The 12,814-nt window shown below is 41.1% G+C and overlaps 1 protein-coding gene across 5 annotated transcripts in view; it reads left to right on the top strand.

The window, feature by feature from the left end:
• LOC140303869 (semaphorin-3F-like) overlaps positions 1-12,814 on the top strand; it is a 62,614-nt gene that overhangs the window by 25,787 nt on the left and 24,013 nt on the right. The window lies entirely within an intron of this gene.

Raw genomic sequence — 12,814 nt, 5'->3', positions numbered from 1 at the left:
GTCACTATAATTTAAAGGAAACTTCAAACCTGCTGTAGAGTTAAACTCATTGCAGCTTAAAACCTCATTTTGATGCCCTTTGATGCAAGTGATTGTGGCTATTACACCAGGAATATCACAAAGGTAAGCATTTAGCAGTATTCATGAGATGCTGTGTCTTTCATGATGAAAAGTAAATCTTTTCATGGGAGATTCCCATAAAAATGACAGATCCACAGTCATTTCTGGTATTAAAAAAATCCCTTTGTGGCTGGAATTTGACAACGGCTTTGAACCAAAAGGCACAATTTTTTTGTTGGATTTCATGAGCTTTAATTGGCTACTGTCACCTTGTGAGAAAAAATGCATCTAAAAATACAACTCACTAAGTCATTTTGAAGACTTAATGCACATACATGCTTTACAAAGATTAAAATGATGTGACTCACCAGCTGTTTCTGGTTTGAGGTGGGGAAGCGGTTAACTCACATGACTGACCAGCATTTTAGTAGATATAATATTATATGCCAGATAATCCCAGAGATGAAAGTAATTTTGAAGAAGAGCTCAATTTTCCTCTTGTGGATGTCCACTGCAGTGGTTGTGTTTTTTGCCTAATCAAGGTTTGTTTCTTCTACTGATTTACAACCACTACCAGCAAATCTCATACCATCAACCCTTGGAGACATTTAGTAGCCTACTTTACCTACATTTTATAGCAAGTTTTTTTTTTTTTGGTTTATTTGTTTGATTTTCTTTTTAGGTGAAGCACAATAAGGTTTAAGTAAGCATTCTCAGCATTCTCACAGAGACTTTCTCTGACATTTAACAGAGACTGAGAGTGAGAGAGGTCCACTTCATTACAATCCTGTTCTCATTGCTGACTGTTTCTCCCATGTGCACACACTATCTGGTCAATGGTAGAGTGTGTGTCTTCCTCTTAAGTGCGTCCAGTACGTGCGGATTATAGTCTGACATGAGGCTTAAGCATGCCAGGTTAAGATAAGAGAGGCTAAAGGTATCACAGCTCTTTGAGCCAGGTTTTATGTTTAGTCTTTTTGGAGTGCTCCGCTATCTCCTCCAAACTGTATAAAATCAGCTTTAAAATGAATTAACCATACTAAATGTACTCAGGAAACCAGAAGGTTTGCACATAACTATGGCTAGAGAGAAATACCAGTGATTCATTGAGTAATGTGGTGTTGTAATTTACAGTTGAAGTTCATGTGGATCTCTGCTGAGCTGGAACTCGGTTTGGAAGCGATGGAGCAATGGAAGAGAAGTTATAAACCCAGTCAGCCACGTTCAACGTATGCTCTCCCTAATTCCTTTTACCCTTACTGAACATGGGCTCATTGCGATTCTGGACAGACCAGCCAGTAATGCCACTTTACCTAAGGCAATCCCTGTTTCCTGATTCCACTCAGGCTGAGGAGAGATAACCCTGACCCTCCGCTAATCCCAGATTAAACCAGAACATTAAGCACTGCCACTGCTGACCAGTAACCTGCAACCTTCCCGTGTCTCCCAGCTCAGGTCTGACTAACCCCGCTGTCCAGCACTTGCAAAAAAAAAAGTGCCATCCAGAGAATGTAATGGCATCTGTGCCATTTCTTAGGGCCTCAGGGAGACTCAAACATAATGGCAGGTCTGACGAGAAGAATTGCAGGAATAGACATGTGGGATGGGAATGGGGCAAGGCGTGTCACTGTTGAGGTGCAGACTGTTAATAAAACACATGTCCATTAAAACAGAGTCATGTTTGTGCAGATGTGTGCTATTAGATCAAGACTCCCAAGGGAGGATCTCCTTCCCTACCAGTTCTCCACATTTCACATCCTCTACAGCTGGATGTCTGCTTTTATATGTTTCTAGCAGACTTAGAGAGGAGGACATTCATTTGTTTTGACAAATGACCGCAGATCCAACAGTGCACGTTACTGACCTTAAATATATTGATGGTCTTATTTTGATGAAGATACAGCAATGTAAGGGTTGATAGACTTAATATTTTGATTCTTTGTTGCCCCTTTCACCAAAGCACATCTGTCTGCTGTTACAAGGGTTTACATGAAAATGGAGACAAATGTGTGCCTCCTCCCCCTCACCCTCTCTGCCTGTCCATCAGCGCGCTGGACTTTGTAGACAACAGGAGAAGGCTTAGTTGATGGGAGCCAGAGGCCCCTGTGATAAGGCCATCTCTCCGCATGAAAGCTCATCGGAGCTGACAGTGAATACAAATTGGTGCCATTAGCGAGGAGGGGGAGTAGATGCAGGCAGGGTGGGGCGCTACAGTGGCTCCTAATTATAGAGTGGGTGAGCCCCCCCAGGTCGGCAGTGAGAGTGTAAGGGCACGGGATGCAGTGGTAACGAGGTGGCGGCGGTGGTGAACAGCAAGGCGTCGTGTCTCACGTTGACACAGAGCATCGTGGATACTGTGAGGACAAATGTGCTGGTTAATGATGTGTGATATAGGAGCACTTTCAGTGCGTATCCATTATGACGGCTTACATTTAACACGAGCTGAGACAAGAGAAGGTCACGCCTTTCCCCCAATGTGTAAACTCAGGGTGACGAAGCACAAACAGTAGGTCATAAATAGCCAAGAAGCTTTACTTTATTATGGTTTAGCATTGAAAATCACATACACTTATCTCTCTTTCTATTCATATGTGATTATGAATATATGATGATTCCACATGGCGTCTGACACCATGTTTTTGTAAAAAGCGCTACACAAAAGAGGGAACTTTCAAATGCTCTTTGTTTCTCAACATGGGCAATCATCAGTTAGATGATCACATCTACCACAGGGTAGATTGATTGTTTTTGTGACTCTTATAGCATTCACACCCTCTCCTTTTGTTGTTTTACTGGTGAGGGTTGTGCATGGTAATATTAGTATGATGCAATGATTCATCAGGTAGGCAGAAGTTTGAATTTCAGTCCAAAGCTCTCTTTTTTTTCTACAACTTCAGATGATTGTATTTATGAAAGAGTATTGGCATCAAAGAGAAAGATATATATATATTTAGTATTTTCAAGAATAACCTTGTTTTGTCAAGAATGCAGTCAAAATGATGAGACTAAAGGTAAATGTCAAGAATAAACTCCTTTGATCTGTCAGATCAATTTAATAGATTGGCTTTATGCCAGCTGCCAAAACCCCACAATATACAGAAAAGAGTTTAGGAAGCAACTGTGAGCTGTCTTGTTGTATCTTGTTTACATATTCTGTGTATCGCACCCAGGTGTGACCATCTGTGTCATTGTATCTTTCCTTTAACAGCTATTTGAGCTTGCAGGAATGCAGTCCTGTCCTCCAAGTCAGTCAGTGGGATTGCATGATGAAATGAACTCGATTTTAGCTATAGTTGGGTTATGCTCCTTATCTGAGCAAGGATAATTATCTTTGGATATATGGCGGTGAATGAATTGAATCACTGGCACACAGCATGTCATACCCCAGTACGATAGGTGGCGCTGTACCCATTTCAACTATCGCTAATAGAGCCACTTCCGGTTGACCTCTTCACCACCACCAACAACAACAAACTCAGGTATTCGAGAAAGATGGCGAACGAATGGTGCATTCTCCATCGCGTTGTTTATTTCTTTCCGACGGCGGCGACAACAACAGTAATATCGTCTCCTTTGATTTCCGGGAGATGAGCCTGGAAAAAAGTCTTGAGCATGAGCAGAACGCTCAATCCAATCCACCACGTGCTTCTGTCGTCTACATGCACGTTTAGTGTACGTTTGGATCGAGTTTAATGGCTAAATTACAATAAGACTGAGTTCAGTCTTATTGTAATTTAGCCATTAATCCGACCCGACGGCACTCATGTAACCCCACTGAGTGTGGTTTCCTCAGAACAGATGCAATTTACAGCACAACCTCCTCCAAGCACTCATTTTTATTACTGCACTGTGTTTGTGTGCTAAAAGAGAATCAGCTTTGTCACTAAAACCTGTAACTTTTTCATCGCATTTTCAACTTTATTCACAACATTTCAGCTATTTTCTCTACAAACTGATTTTATTCTTGAAATCTGAAAACAGAAAAAAAATGACCTATTCTTATTATTTTTTTCCTTTCGTGATGCCTTAATACTGCGCTTGAAGTAAAATGCCTTTATGAAAAATCAATTCCTGTGTTATCTCTTCTTTAACAATAGTTTCACCTCGGCCATCTTATGTCAACAAGGATGGATGATACATCATGTAAACTGGTTTGTTGTTATCTATCGTTGCAACCAAGCTTGGCTCTACATTTTAAAAAATGCATTGAATGACATAGCAGATCATCATTGCTGGTAATGAGATAGTTTTCCAACAACTGTGTTTTGTGTTAATATCCCACTGTAAGCCTTGTCAGTTTGAAGTGCAATGACAGCAAGCAAAGTTTGATGCTTTTGTACACATGGGGCAGGTGTTGGTATAGGCATGCTGTTATGTCTGTGTTTACTTTGAAAGCGCTAAGCTATCGAGCTTGTCGCTCTACCAAGCCTCACACACACACACACACGCACACACGCGCACACACACACACACACAAGTGGCAAAGCTTGGAGCACATCACAATAGAATACCATTCGCCTGGAGGTCAAGCCTTTTGGCATTACCAGCAGGTCAGACCACAACTCTGAATCGCGTGCCCTCACATATTTATTATCTGCTGAGTGACTCGTCCTTATCCGCTGACGTCGAGCTGCTGCCCACTTTTTATTTTCCTCCACCCCACGAAGTGACTAAACTGAGGCAAACAGCTGCTGCGTTCTCACGCCGTTATCGTTCCTTCTCATTTAGCAGCACAGCTAACCCCATGCCCACTCTCCAGTAATCACACAGGCATTCTTTAGCAACTCTGTCACTTATCCGCTGGCTTTGAAGCGTACAGCTTATACAAACCCAAATAACTCTTGTAAATGTTTGACATGAGGACAAGTCGTGTTGAAAGAACCTGTTGAATGAGAGCGAAGGAAAGACGCTGTGGGCCCCGAAAGTCGCTGATTAGAAGTGGCTCTGCTAAACAAGAAAGCAGTGCAGGTGGTAACTCAGGCATCCAGCGGGCACACACTTGTCCACGAGCACAAGAGGATTCTTTAATCTCCCTGCCTGTTGGTGTGCTCAGTGATTGCCCCTATATCAGGTGCTTCCTTATCCTGCTTATACAGGAAGTTGTTGTGAGAAAGTTGTGTTAGATTAAGATAAGAAAGGAAAAACAACCGCTTTCAGATAGAGGCGTCTGAATATAGGCCAGTGCCACTCCTACTGTGAAGATACAGTACCTGATTTCATATAGTAATTCATGGCATGCACTTTTTGGCATGCAGAAAGCTCATTGGAGAAAAACATTGCCACATTTTAACTAAGACTCAAAAAGATATAAACCTCATTTGCAGAAAAGTCTGGAAATTTAAAAAAAATTGTTTGAACCTTTATTTAATAAACACAAGTTCAAGGTATAACTGACTTTGTTAATGATGAACTTCACTGTCTTTGTCTTCATGGTTGCATACATCTGTTTGAAAATCCCAATATACATGTCTGCATCAGTGGTACCTTCACACATATGAGTTTATTGTTAGCTTTGATGTTAGCTGTAATGTTATATCCTCATTTGTAAGTCGCTTTGGATAAAAGCGTCTGCTAAATGCATAAACATAAGCATGAACATATGAGGTCACTCCTACTGTGGACTGATGCTATTCACTGATAACAGCCTGTTTATTCTTTCTCATCTTTGACACATATTACCAAGCATCAATTTTTTCCTTAAAGCAGCTAAAACAGGAAGTCTTCTTACCACAGAACACGTGTCCACTGTCCTCTGTCATCTAACATGAGCTCATGTCCCGAGAATTCAGCAGTGTTTCTGTGCAGTGTTGTGTTATGGCATCCTTCTTGCATAGATTCAGGTTCCATTTCTGGATGGTGGACTGTACTTGGTGAAAATGGTTTTCCAAGGTATCTTTGGCCTTTACCTACTGAAATTCTCCAAACTTGTTGAATCTTTTCACAATATCATGCATGGTATATATTTGAAAACTAAACCTCTTTGCAATATTGCATTAAGAATTTTTTTTAATTTAAAATAATTTTTTTGGGTGGAACTTTTTGAGGAAAATCTGATGGTGTTTGGCACAAAGTGGTGAACCACAACCCATGCTTCCTTGGAAAGACTTAACCGTTGGTGGATGCTCCTTTTATACCCAATCCTGACACCCCCACCTGTTACTAATTATTCTGCTGACTGTAGGATCTCCCAGCACACTGTCACTTGCAAATTCTATAAACTTTTCTTTCCAAGCTTTTTTGAAAGTGTTGCTGGCATCACTTTGATGAATTTGTTTATATTTTCTAAGGACTGTGAAGTTTGTCACTGAAGACACTGAAACTGTCACTGAAATAATTTATTGGACCTGTGTCTGTTAAATTCAAATAAATGAGCAGACCACGGATATAAGTTTTTATTGCATTAAGAAAATTTCCCAACGTTTATAGTATAGTTTCTCTTGGCTTTGTCAGGCTACTTTGTCAGAAAACACACAACCATTGACACCCATCGGTGAAATACCACGCGGCAAGTCAAAAGTAAAGTATTTATGTTGCATCTTAAAGAGTTAATGCTCAAATAAAAAGTATTTTGCTTGTCTTGAGCAGTAAATTGCTGCACATATTGAAATTACACCCAAACGTAACGTGCTGACAAACCAAGAATTATTGTGACAGAATAGAATTGGCACATTTGTAATAAAAAAGCACATCGTTTTTTTTTTGTGATATTAAAAGACTATGATAGAGAATGAATGAAGAGATATTTAAATAGTTCTTTCAGATAACACCGCAGATTGCAGCCATCTGTATCCCCCAACTCAATCTCCACTTTATAGGCAAACATGTACCCAAGATAATAAATGCACCTTTGCACAGGTTCACATGCGGCAGACACTTATGAATATTTCAGTGACTGAGGCTCACACGAATTAATGAGAGTTGTGTCATGTTGAGCAAGTCTGTTAAACCTGTGGCACTGTCGCCTGTGGCGCCTCAATTCATTACTCCACCTTATTAAAAGTTGACCCAACTGCCAGCATTGCAGTTTTCCCCCAACAGTCTCAGAAGCTGTTTTGTGCTGCTCCATCAGTGCTGTTGCAGTGAAGTGTGTCCTCAGACCTTCAGACGAGTAATAAGTCTTCACTTAAGTAGAGTTTTGCTTCTTTGCATTGACAGCGTTCAAAATATTTGGCGAGGATTCCTGACAAGTGCTGCCTTTGATGTGTGACAGCATGTCACCTCTCCTGCCTTCTCTTAAACACCCTAATTATCACTCCTGCCACTCTGGTGTGTGTGAGAGCTCACACACCTCTTTCTGACAGGTTGGAAAGTGCCTCGGGGCACTGCTCAGGTAGAGCAGCTTGTTTGTGACGTGCCAGAGGCTAACAGGGTATTTTTATCTCTTTATTACTCGACCTTGTAACAATGATTCTAACCTTATTTACCAGAGCAGCCTATAATTTAGAATTGTTGTGTCAGTTGAATGGATCGTAGGCTGTTTTTGATCTTCTGTCAGGATCTGACTCTAAGCCACACAGCCCACAATTGAAAACCACAGAGCCGTGAACTGAGAAGATATTTGCTACACATTCTACTCATCCACTTTGCTCATTGCTCCCTTCCTGCTGAGAGTCAAAGAAACAGACCACAAACTTCTGCTCCCACCCCCCCTTCTTTACCCTCCATACTTCTCCATAGGGAGTACAGCAAGCAGGGGCATGCTCTGCACTGACTCTGGCAGTGGCCTGCACTTTTAATTTACCCAATTTGAAACCAGAGAAATATGCAGTGGGGTGGAACACCCATATCAGTGTCATGTAGCGAGTGCACACCGCACTGTTGAGTGCCAAGATGTGCATTTGCCTCTTGATTCTCTCTGTCAGTGGGCCTATCCGTACACTAATGCTGCAAAGAAGACGCCCATGTTATATCACCAGTGCTCTTTCTCTCTTACACACACTCCACAATAGAGCAAATAGAGCAGTGAGGCGAGATAAAGGCATAACAGTTTCACCTTTAACGGATAGCATGAAAAGTGCTTGTGAGTTGTTTAAACACAAAGTCTAAAAATCTCTGTGATCCAACCCGATGCTTCTTGAAAAATTGCCAAGAGAGCTCTGAGTGGGATGGGCCGTGTGTTGTTAAACCACGCTGGATGCAGTAATCTTTCCTTAATGAGAGGAAGTTCTGCTATTACCGATGCACACCGTGGGGCAGGATGCATTAACAGCTAAATGTGATACATAAAATCCAGTCTACTCTTTCCCTTGTGTAAATGCATGGTGGGAAATAATTTCATATAAGACTGTAATGCAGTGCGCTTTCTTATTTCTGCATATGTGTTCTTGAGAGCACGCTCTGTGCCAGTAAAGTTTCCTGTCCAAACATATTTCTAAAGTAAACTCGGCCCGTTGGCTATTAATTTAAGATGGAGAGATATGCTATAACATGCAGGCCTGCAGTCCCGGAGATCATCGTCAGCAGCCAAGTATTCTCTCAGAATGAAGGGGGGCTGGCTCAGTCTGACAGTGAGACATGTGTCTTTCCTATGTTTCTATATCCAATTTAAACCTAATAGTATACTAAAATTCATGCTTGTAATGGTGTTAGAAAAGGTTTGCATTTGGATGACAGAATGCGTTCATGACCCTCCAGTTCAACAGTTGCGTTGTACTGCAGCTGAATCAGAATGCTGTTCTCACTAAGATAAAAAAAGAAGATCATATCAGTCCAGCTCTCAGGTCTTTCTACTCGCCCGACGTTTGTTAAAGAACTCCTTTTAAAAATGCTACTGCTGGTTAACGCGGTACTGACTGGTTTACACCTCAGAATACATTTCTGATGGGGTGAATTAATTGTTATTAACTATCCAGAGCCACAAGATTATGTAGAACATGATTTCAGGTAACTTCTTGTGATTCCTCTTAATGCTTTTAATGTTTTCTGTACCAAATTTTGAATGCCATCTCTGTTTAAAGGTGCTTAAAAAAAACTGCCATGCCTTTCTAATGTGAAACAAAAAACGTGTTTACTTGATAGGCTGTAAAGCTGATAACACATTGTTTTTTTTGTTGTATTAATCCTAAAATCATGTAAATCCTGGTCTGGTGAATGTTTGCATTTCTTTTTGCAGCTTTTCAAACGATTGCTTCAGACTGACTTGGTTTTGTGGATGGAAACCTTACTTGTGTTGCACTTATTTGTCTTGTTTCTCTGTGAATAAGGAACTTAGGTAGTTAGTCATAGCACCTTGTATTGTATTTCAGGAAAGAATTATCATGCAATGAAAACTTTTTGGCTTGAATACGGTATAAGATAAACCATCTGTGTTCTCTTTGCTATTGGACTTCTTGTTTCAGGATAAGTCTTTGAATTTATGTAAAACGTCTGTTTGTTGATATGTAACAGATGTGCACAGAGGCTGAGAAATAATATAAGCATCCTTGCAACCTCTAACTAGCTGTGATGGTGTGTGTCTGGGGGGATAAATAGCTTTTTGTAGGTTAAAGTTTGCAGAGAGACTCATGATGATCCTCTTGAAGCAAGCAAGTATTAACAATGCTCAATGACAACGTCTGAAAAAAAATCAACCCTAAAATGGTTGCCATGGTGTTGGCCTTTAAGATAAGACTTATATATTGAGTTAAAAGTACATTTCCTGAAAAAGAGTTCAACAAGAAAGTTTGATCTATTTGAGAATAGAGTACATTTTATTTCCTGCCCATGTGAAGCTGCTATATTTCAGTCACCCACATGTTGTTATGTGCAGGTCTTTACAACATGTAGCATGTGGCTCTGATGCTAGCATTAAGCTAGAATGTCTGCAGAACTCATCCAGCTGTTCTCAAACATCAGCGAACACCTTTCTTGTGAGCAGAGTGTCGAGCTGTGGGAACAGGCTGTGGGCTGTGTCAGACAACATCACCTTGAGATGGTGGGAGAGAGGACTGTCTGTATTTAGCATCTTAAGACCAGATCGCCACTCACTCCTCACTTCTGTGTAATCGCTTACTTTTCTTTGCACAGATTCACCTGCACTACTTAGCTACATAGAAAGAGTAAACATGTGTAAAATGTTATGAAACAAATGTTCTTTTATGCCTGCAGAGCTTGGGTGAATAAAGAAAAGTGAATGAGGAAAGTTGGAGACTCAGAGAGTGGGGATCATGTTCCCTTACTGGCTTACTTTCACCTCTAATAGAGCCATTGCCATTCCTCAAGGGAAAGAAGCAATGTGTTCCTGAAACAAAGCTCCTGCTGTGTGTGTGCAGACCCCCCAGAGTGAACCTACAAACAGTAATGGGCTACTTTAAGAGTTTATCTGGCTTTAATAGACACACTGGTACTCTGCTTCCAGCCTTTAAATCTCCAGGATAAGTCTCTGTGTCCTGTCATGCTCTAATGTGGCTGACAAAGAGCACAGCAGTACAACCTCTCTGAGCTTTTCCTGTAATTCTAATCTGCTTCTACAAGTTAGTAGATGAGGTTGGGAAACAGTGGATTCAGTGTGCAGCCTAATATGTCAACCTTAATAAAATGTAACTTGCTGAACAGAGGAGGGATCACTTGCAAATTTGATTTAACCTGCCAGCATTTCAAAGTATCCACATAGCAAAGATATGCCTCTGCTACCCTTCAGGAATAACAAGACACTTTAACACAACCCCACAAACTATTTTATCATCTTTGCAACTTGGAAAATTTGTTGTCTCATTATTTGTTGTCTCATTATTGAGGAGCATAGTCCCCCTGCATGTCTCTCGCACACTCACTCACTTATACGTAATAACTACTCAGGAAGTTGTATGCAGAGTACTATATTCATCAGCTCTTCATCATAGTGAAAGAATATTTTGGACACTACTCAGGTCATTTGGTCTTTTAGGACACAAAAGGACCACAGCTATACCAGTATGCATTTATGTGATGTACTTTATGTGCATTTCAACACTCTTCCCCCCACGTAAGCAAACACAGAATGCCTCTGTTAACATTAAGCGTATTAAATTAACACCTCCCCTCCCCCCAACTTGCTCATGTGCATCTCCGCTGTTTAAAGGAAAAACAAACTGATTAATCTGTTATTTTTTTTCAGGAAAGCTTCTTACTTCTGTAATGTATACTAAGGATGTGAAATTCTGGGCCGATACTGATGTTAAAGATGATAATTTGGCCAGCTCTACAAAGTGGCAAGCTCACTATGAAGTCCTCTTTATAGAAAAGAGTGAGTGATTTGGGACCAATGTCAGCCTGTGAACCTCCTGGGCAGGTTGACTCCGGAGCAGAGCAGCAGCCAAGCTCAGACTGCTGCTGCTGTACATCCCTGGTCAACGTTTTGAATGAGCTCAACACCATAGGGCGCACCTGAGGTGAAGGTTGACTCTGGGGTTGAGCAGAGAAAAAGCTGACAGAATAGGAAATGACGTCTAATAGCTGGAATGACTTCACTTTCTTTGCAGCAGATTTCTTTTAGAAATTTTGACAGATTTATTATTACAGTTAAATAAAGGATATGTAAATCCTGTGCAGAGCTCTGATTCAGTTGTCATGAACAACCTGCAGGGGTTGATTTCCTTGGCAATGCCATTATCTAAAAGGAGGGGTTCTCTGTGGTGTAGTCTGCATTGCAAGTGGTTTAAGTTGTGAGGAAAGATGTATCATTAGAGGCCATTATTCATGTTTTAGCCATGGCATAAAATTCGGACACGCTGCGGAGTACATGTAAACCACACTGTCTGTATATTATCAGATGACCATGAGATTAGATTACACATGTTTGTTTCTTAATACACAGCCCTCTACGGGGCGTGCTGTTGCTTTGCTATGCTTACATTCCCTCCTCAGTTGACAGATGGCTCCATCCAGCTTCTCTCTGACAACAAACACTGAGGAGCTGCTGACAACCTGTTTCAGGAAGGGCTTCAACTGGCCCTCGGGAAGCGTGTGCGAGTACAATGCATTCTTATTTGTGCACACGGGGACTCATCATTCAGCTTAAGTCTCCAACACAAATAATCACAGGGTACAACCACATGTTGCAGCTTCTCTTTGCAGAACTCGTGACAGCTGCCTATCACTCTGCTGACCTGTAAACATTCCCTCGGTGGTCACAGTTATTAAATCAAATTATACAAATATAGCAAATCTAATGCTATTAATCTCTGCTTATTGACGTAACCCCATGTTAAATTTGGATCTGGCTGGAAAGACTGGTAATATCAGATTCCATAGGGAGTCTGTTTAAAAAAGGCCGGAGATGGTGTTTATTTTAAGGCCCAATGTTGGACATGTTGATGGCTTTGCATGCTTGGGTGTCCAGACCTCTTCCTCAGAAACACCTTACAGCCTCACAGGAATGTTTTTAAGTAACTTTAAATGCATGAAGGATGACTGCACATACAGAGCTTGCAAAAAAATTCTGCTTTGAAACATTTTCAAATCTGGAAATAACCTCTACGTGTAAGACTCTGAGGGGGTGCCCTTCAGACCTGACACCCCACATTGACTACATTTCCTGCTTGGCTCCTTTCATTATACTCTGGCAGACCGCTGTTCGGATATGTACGCAAGAGTCAAACACAGCTAACTGTATTTGACAGTTTATCCTCTGGTTTCGCTCCACCACATTTTGGCTGCACAATCAGCCCTAAAGGACTCTGACTTACCTCAAAGTGTGGTTCAATGTTGGCTGTAGAGTAAATCTAAGCTGTGAAATGGGACTTTCCTGCTCCTTAAGTTAATGCTCTGTTTGTCCAACAATGTGTAAATGCCACCC

The sequence above is a fragment of the Leuresthes tenuis genome, unplaced genomic scaffold (assembly GCF_036924035.1).
Source record: "Leuresthes tenuis unplaced genomic scaffold, fLeuTen1.0.hap1 SCAF_3, whole genome shotgun sequence".
NCBI lineage: Eukaryota > Metazoa > Chordata > Actinopteri > Atheriniformes > Atherinopsidae > Leuresthes > Leuresthes tenuis.
Note: the sequence above shows the minus strand (reverse complement) of the source record. Positions and strands in the feature narration are given on the sequence as shown.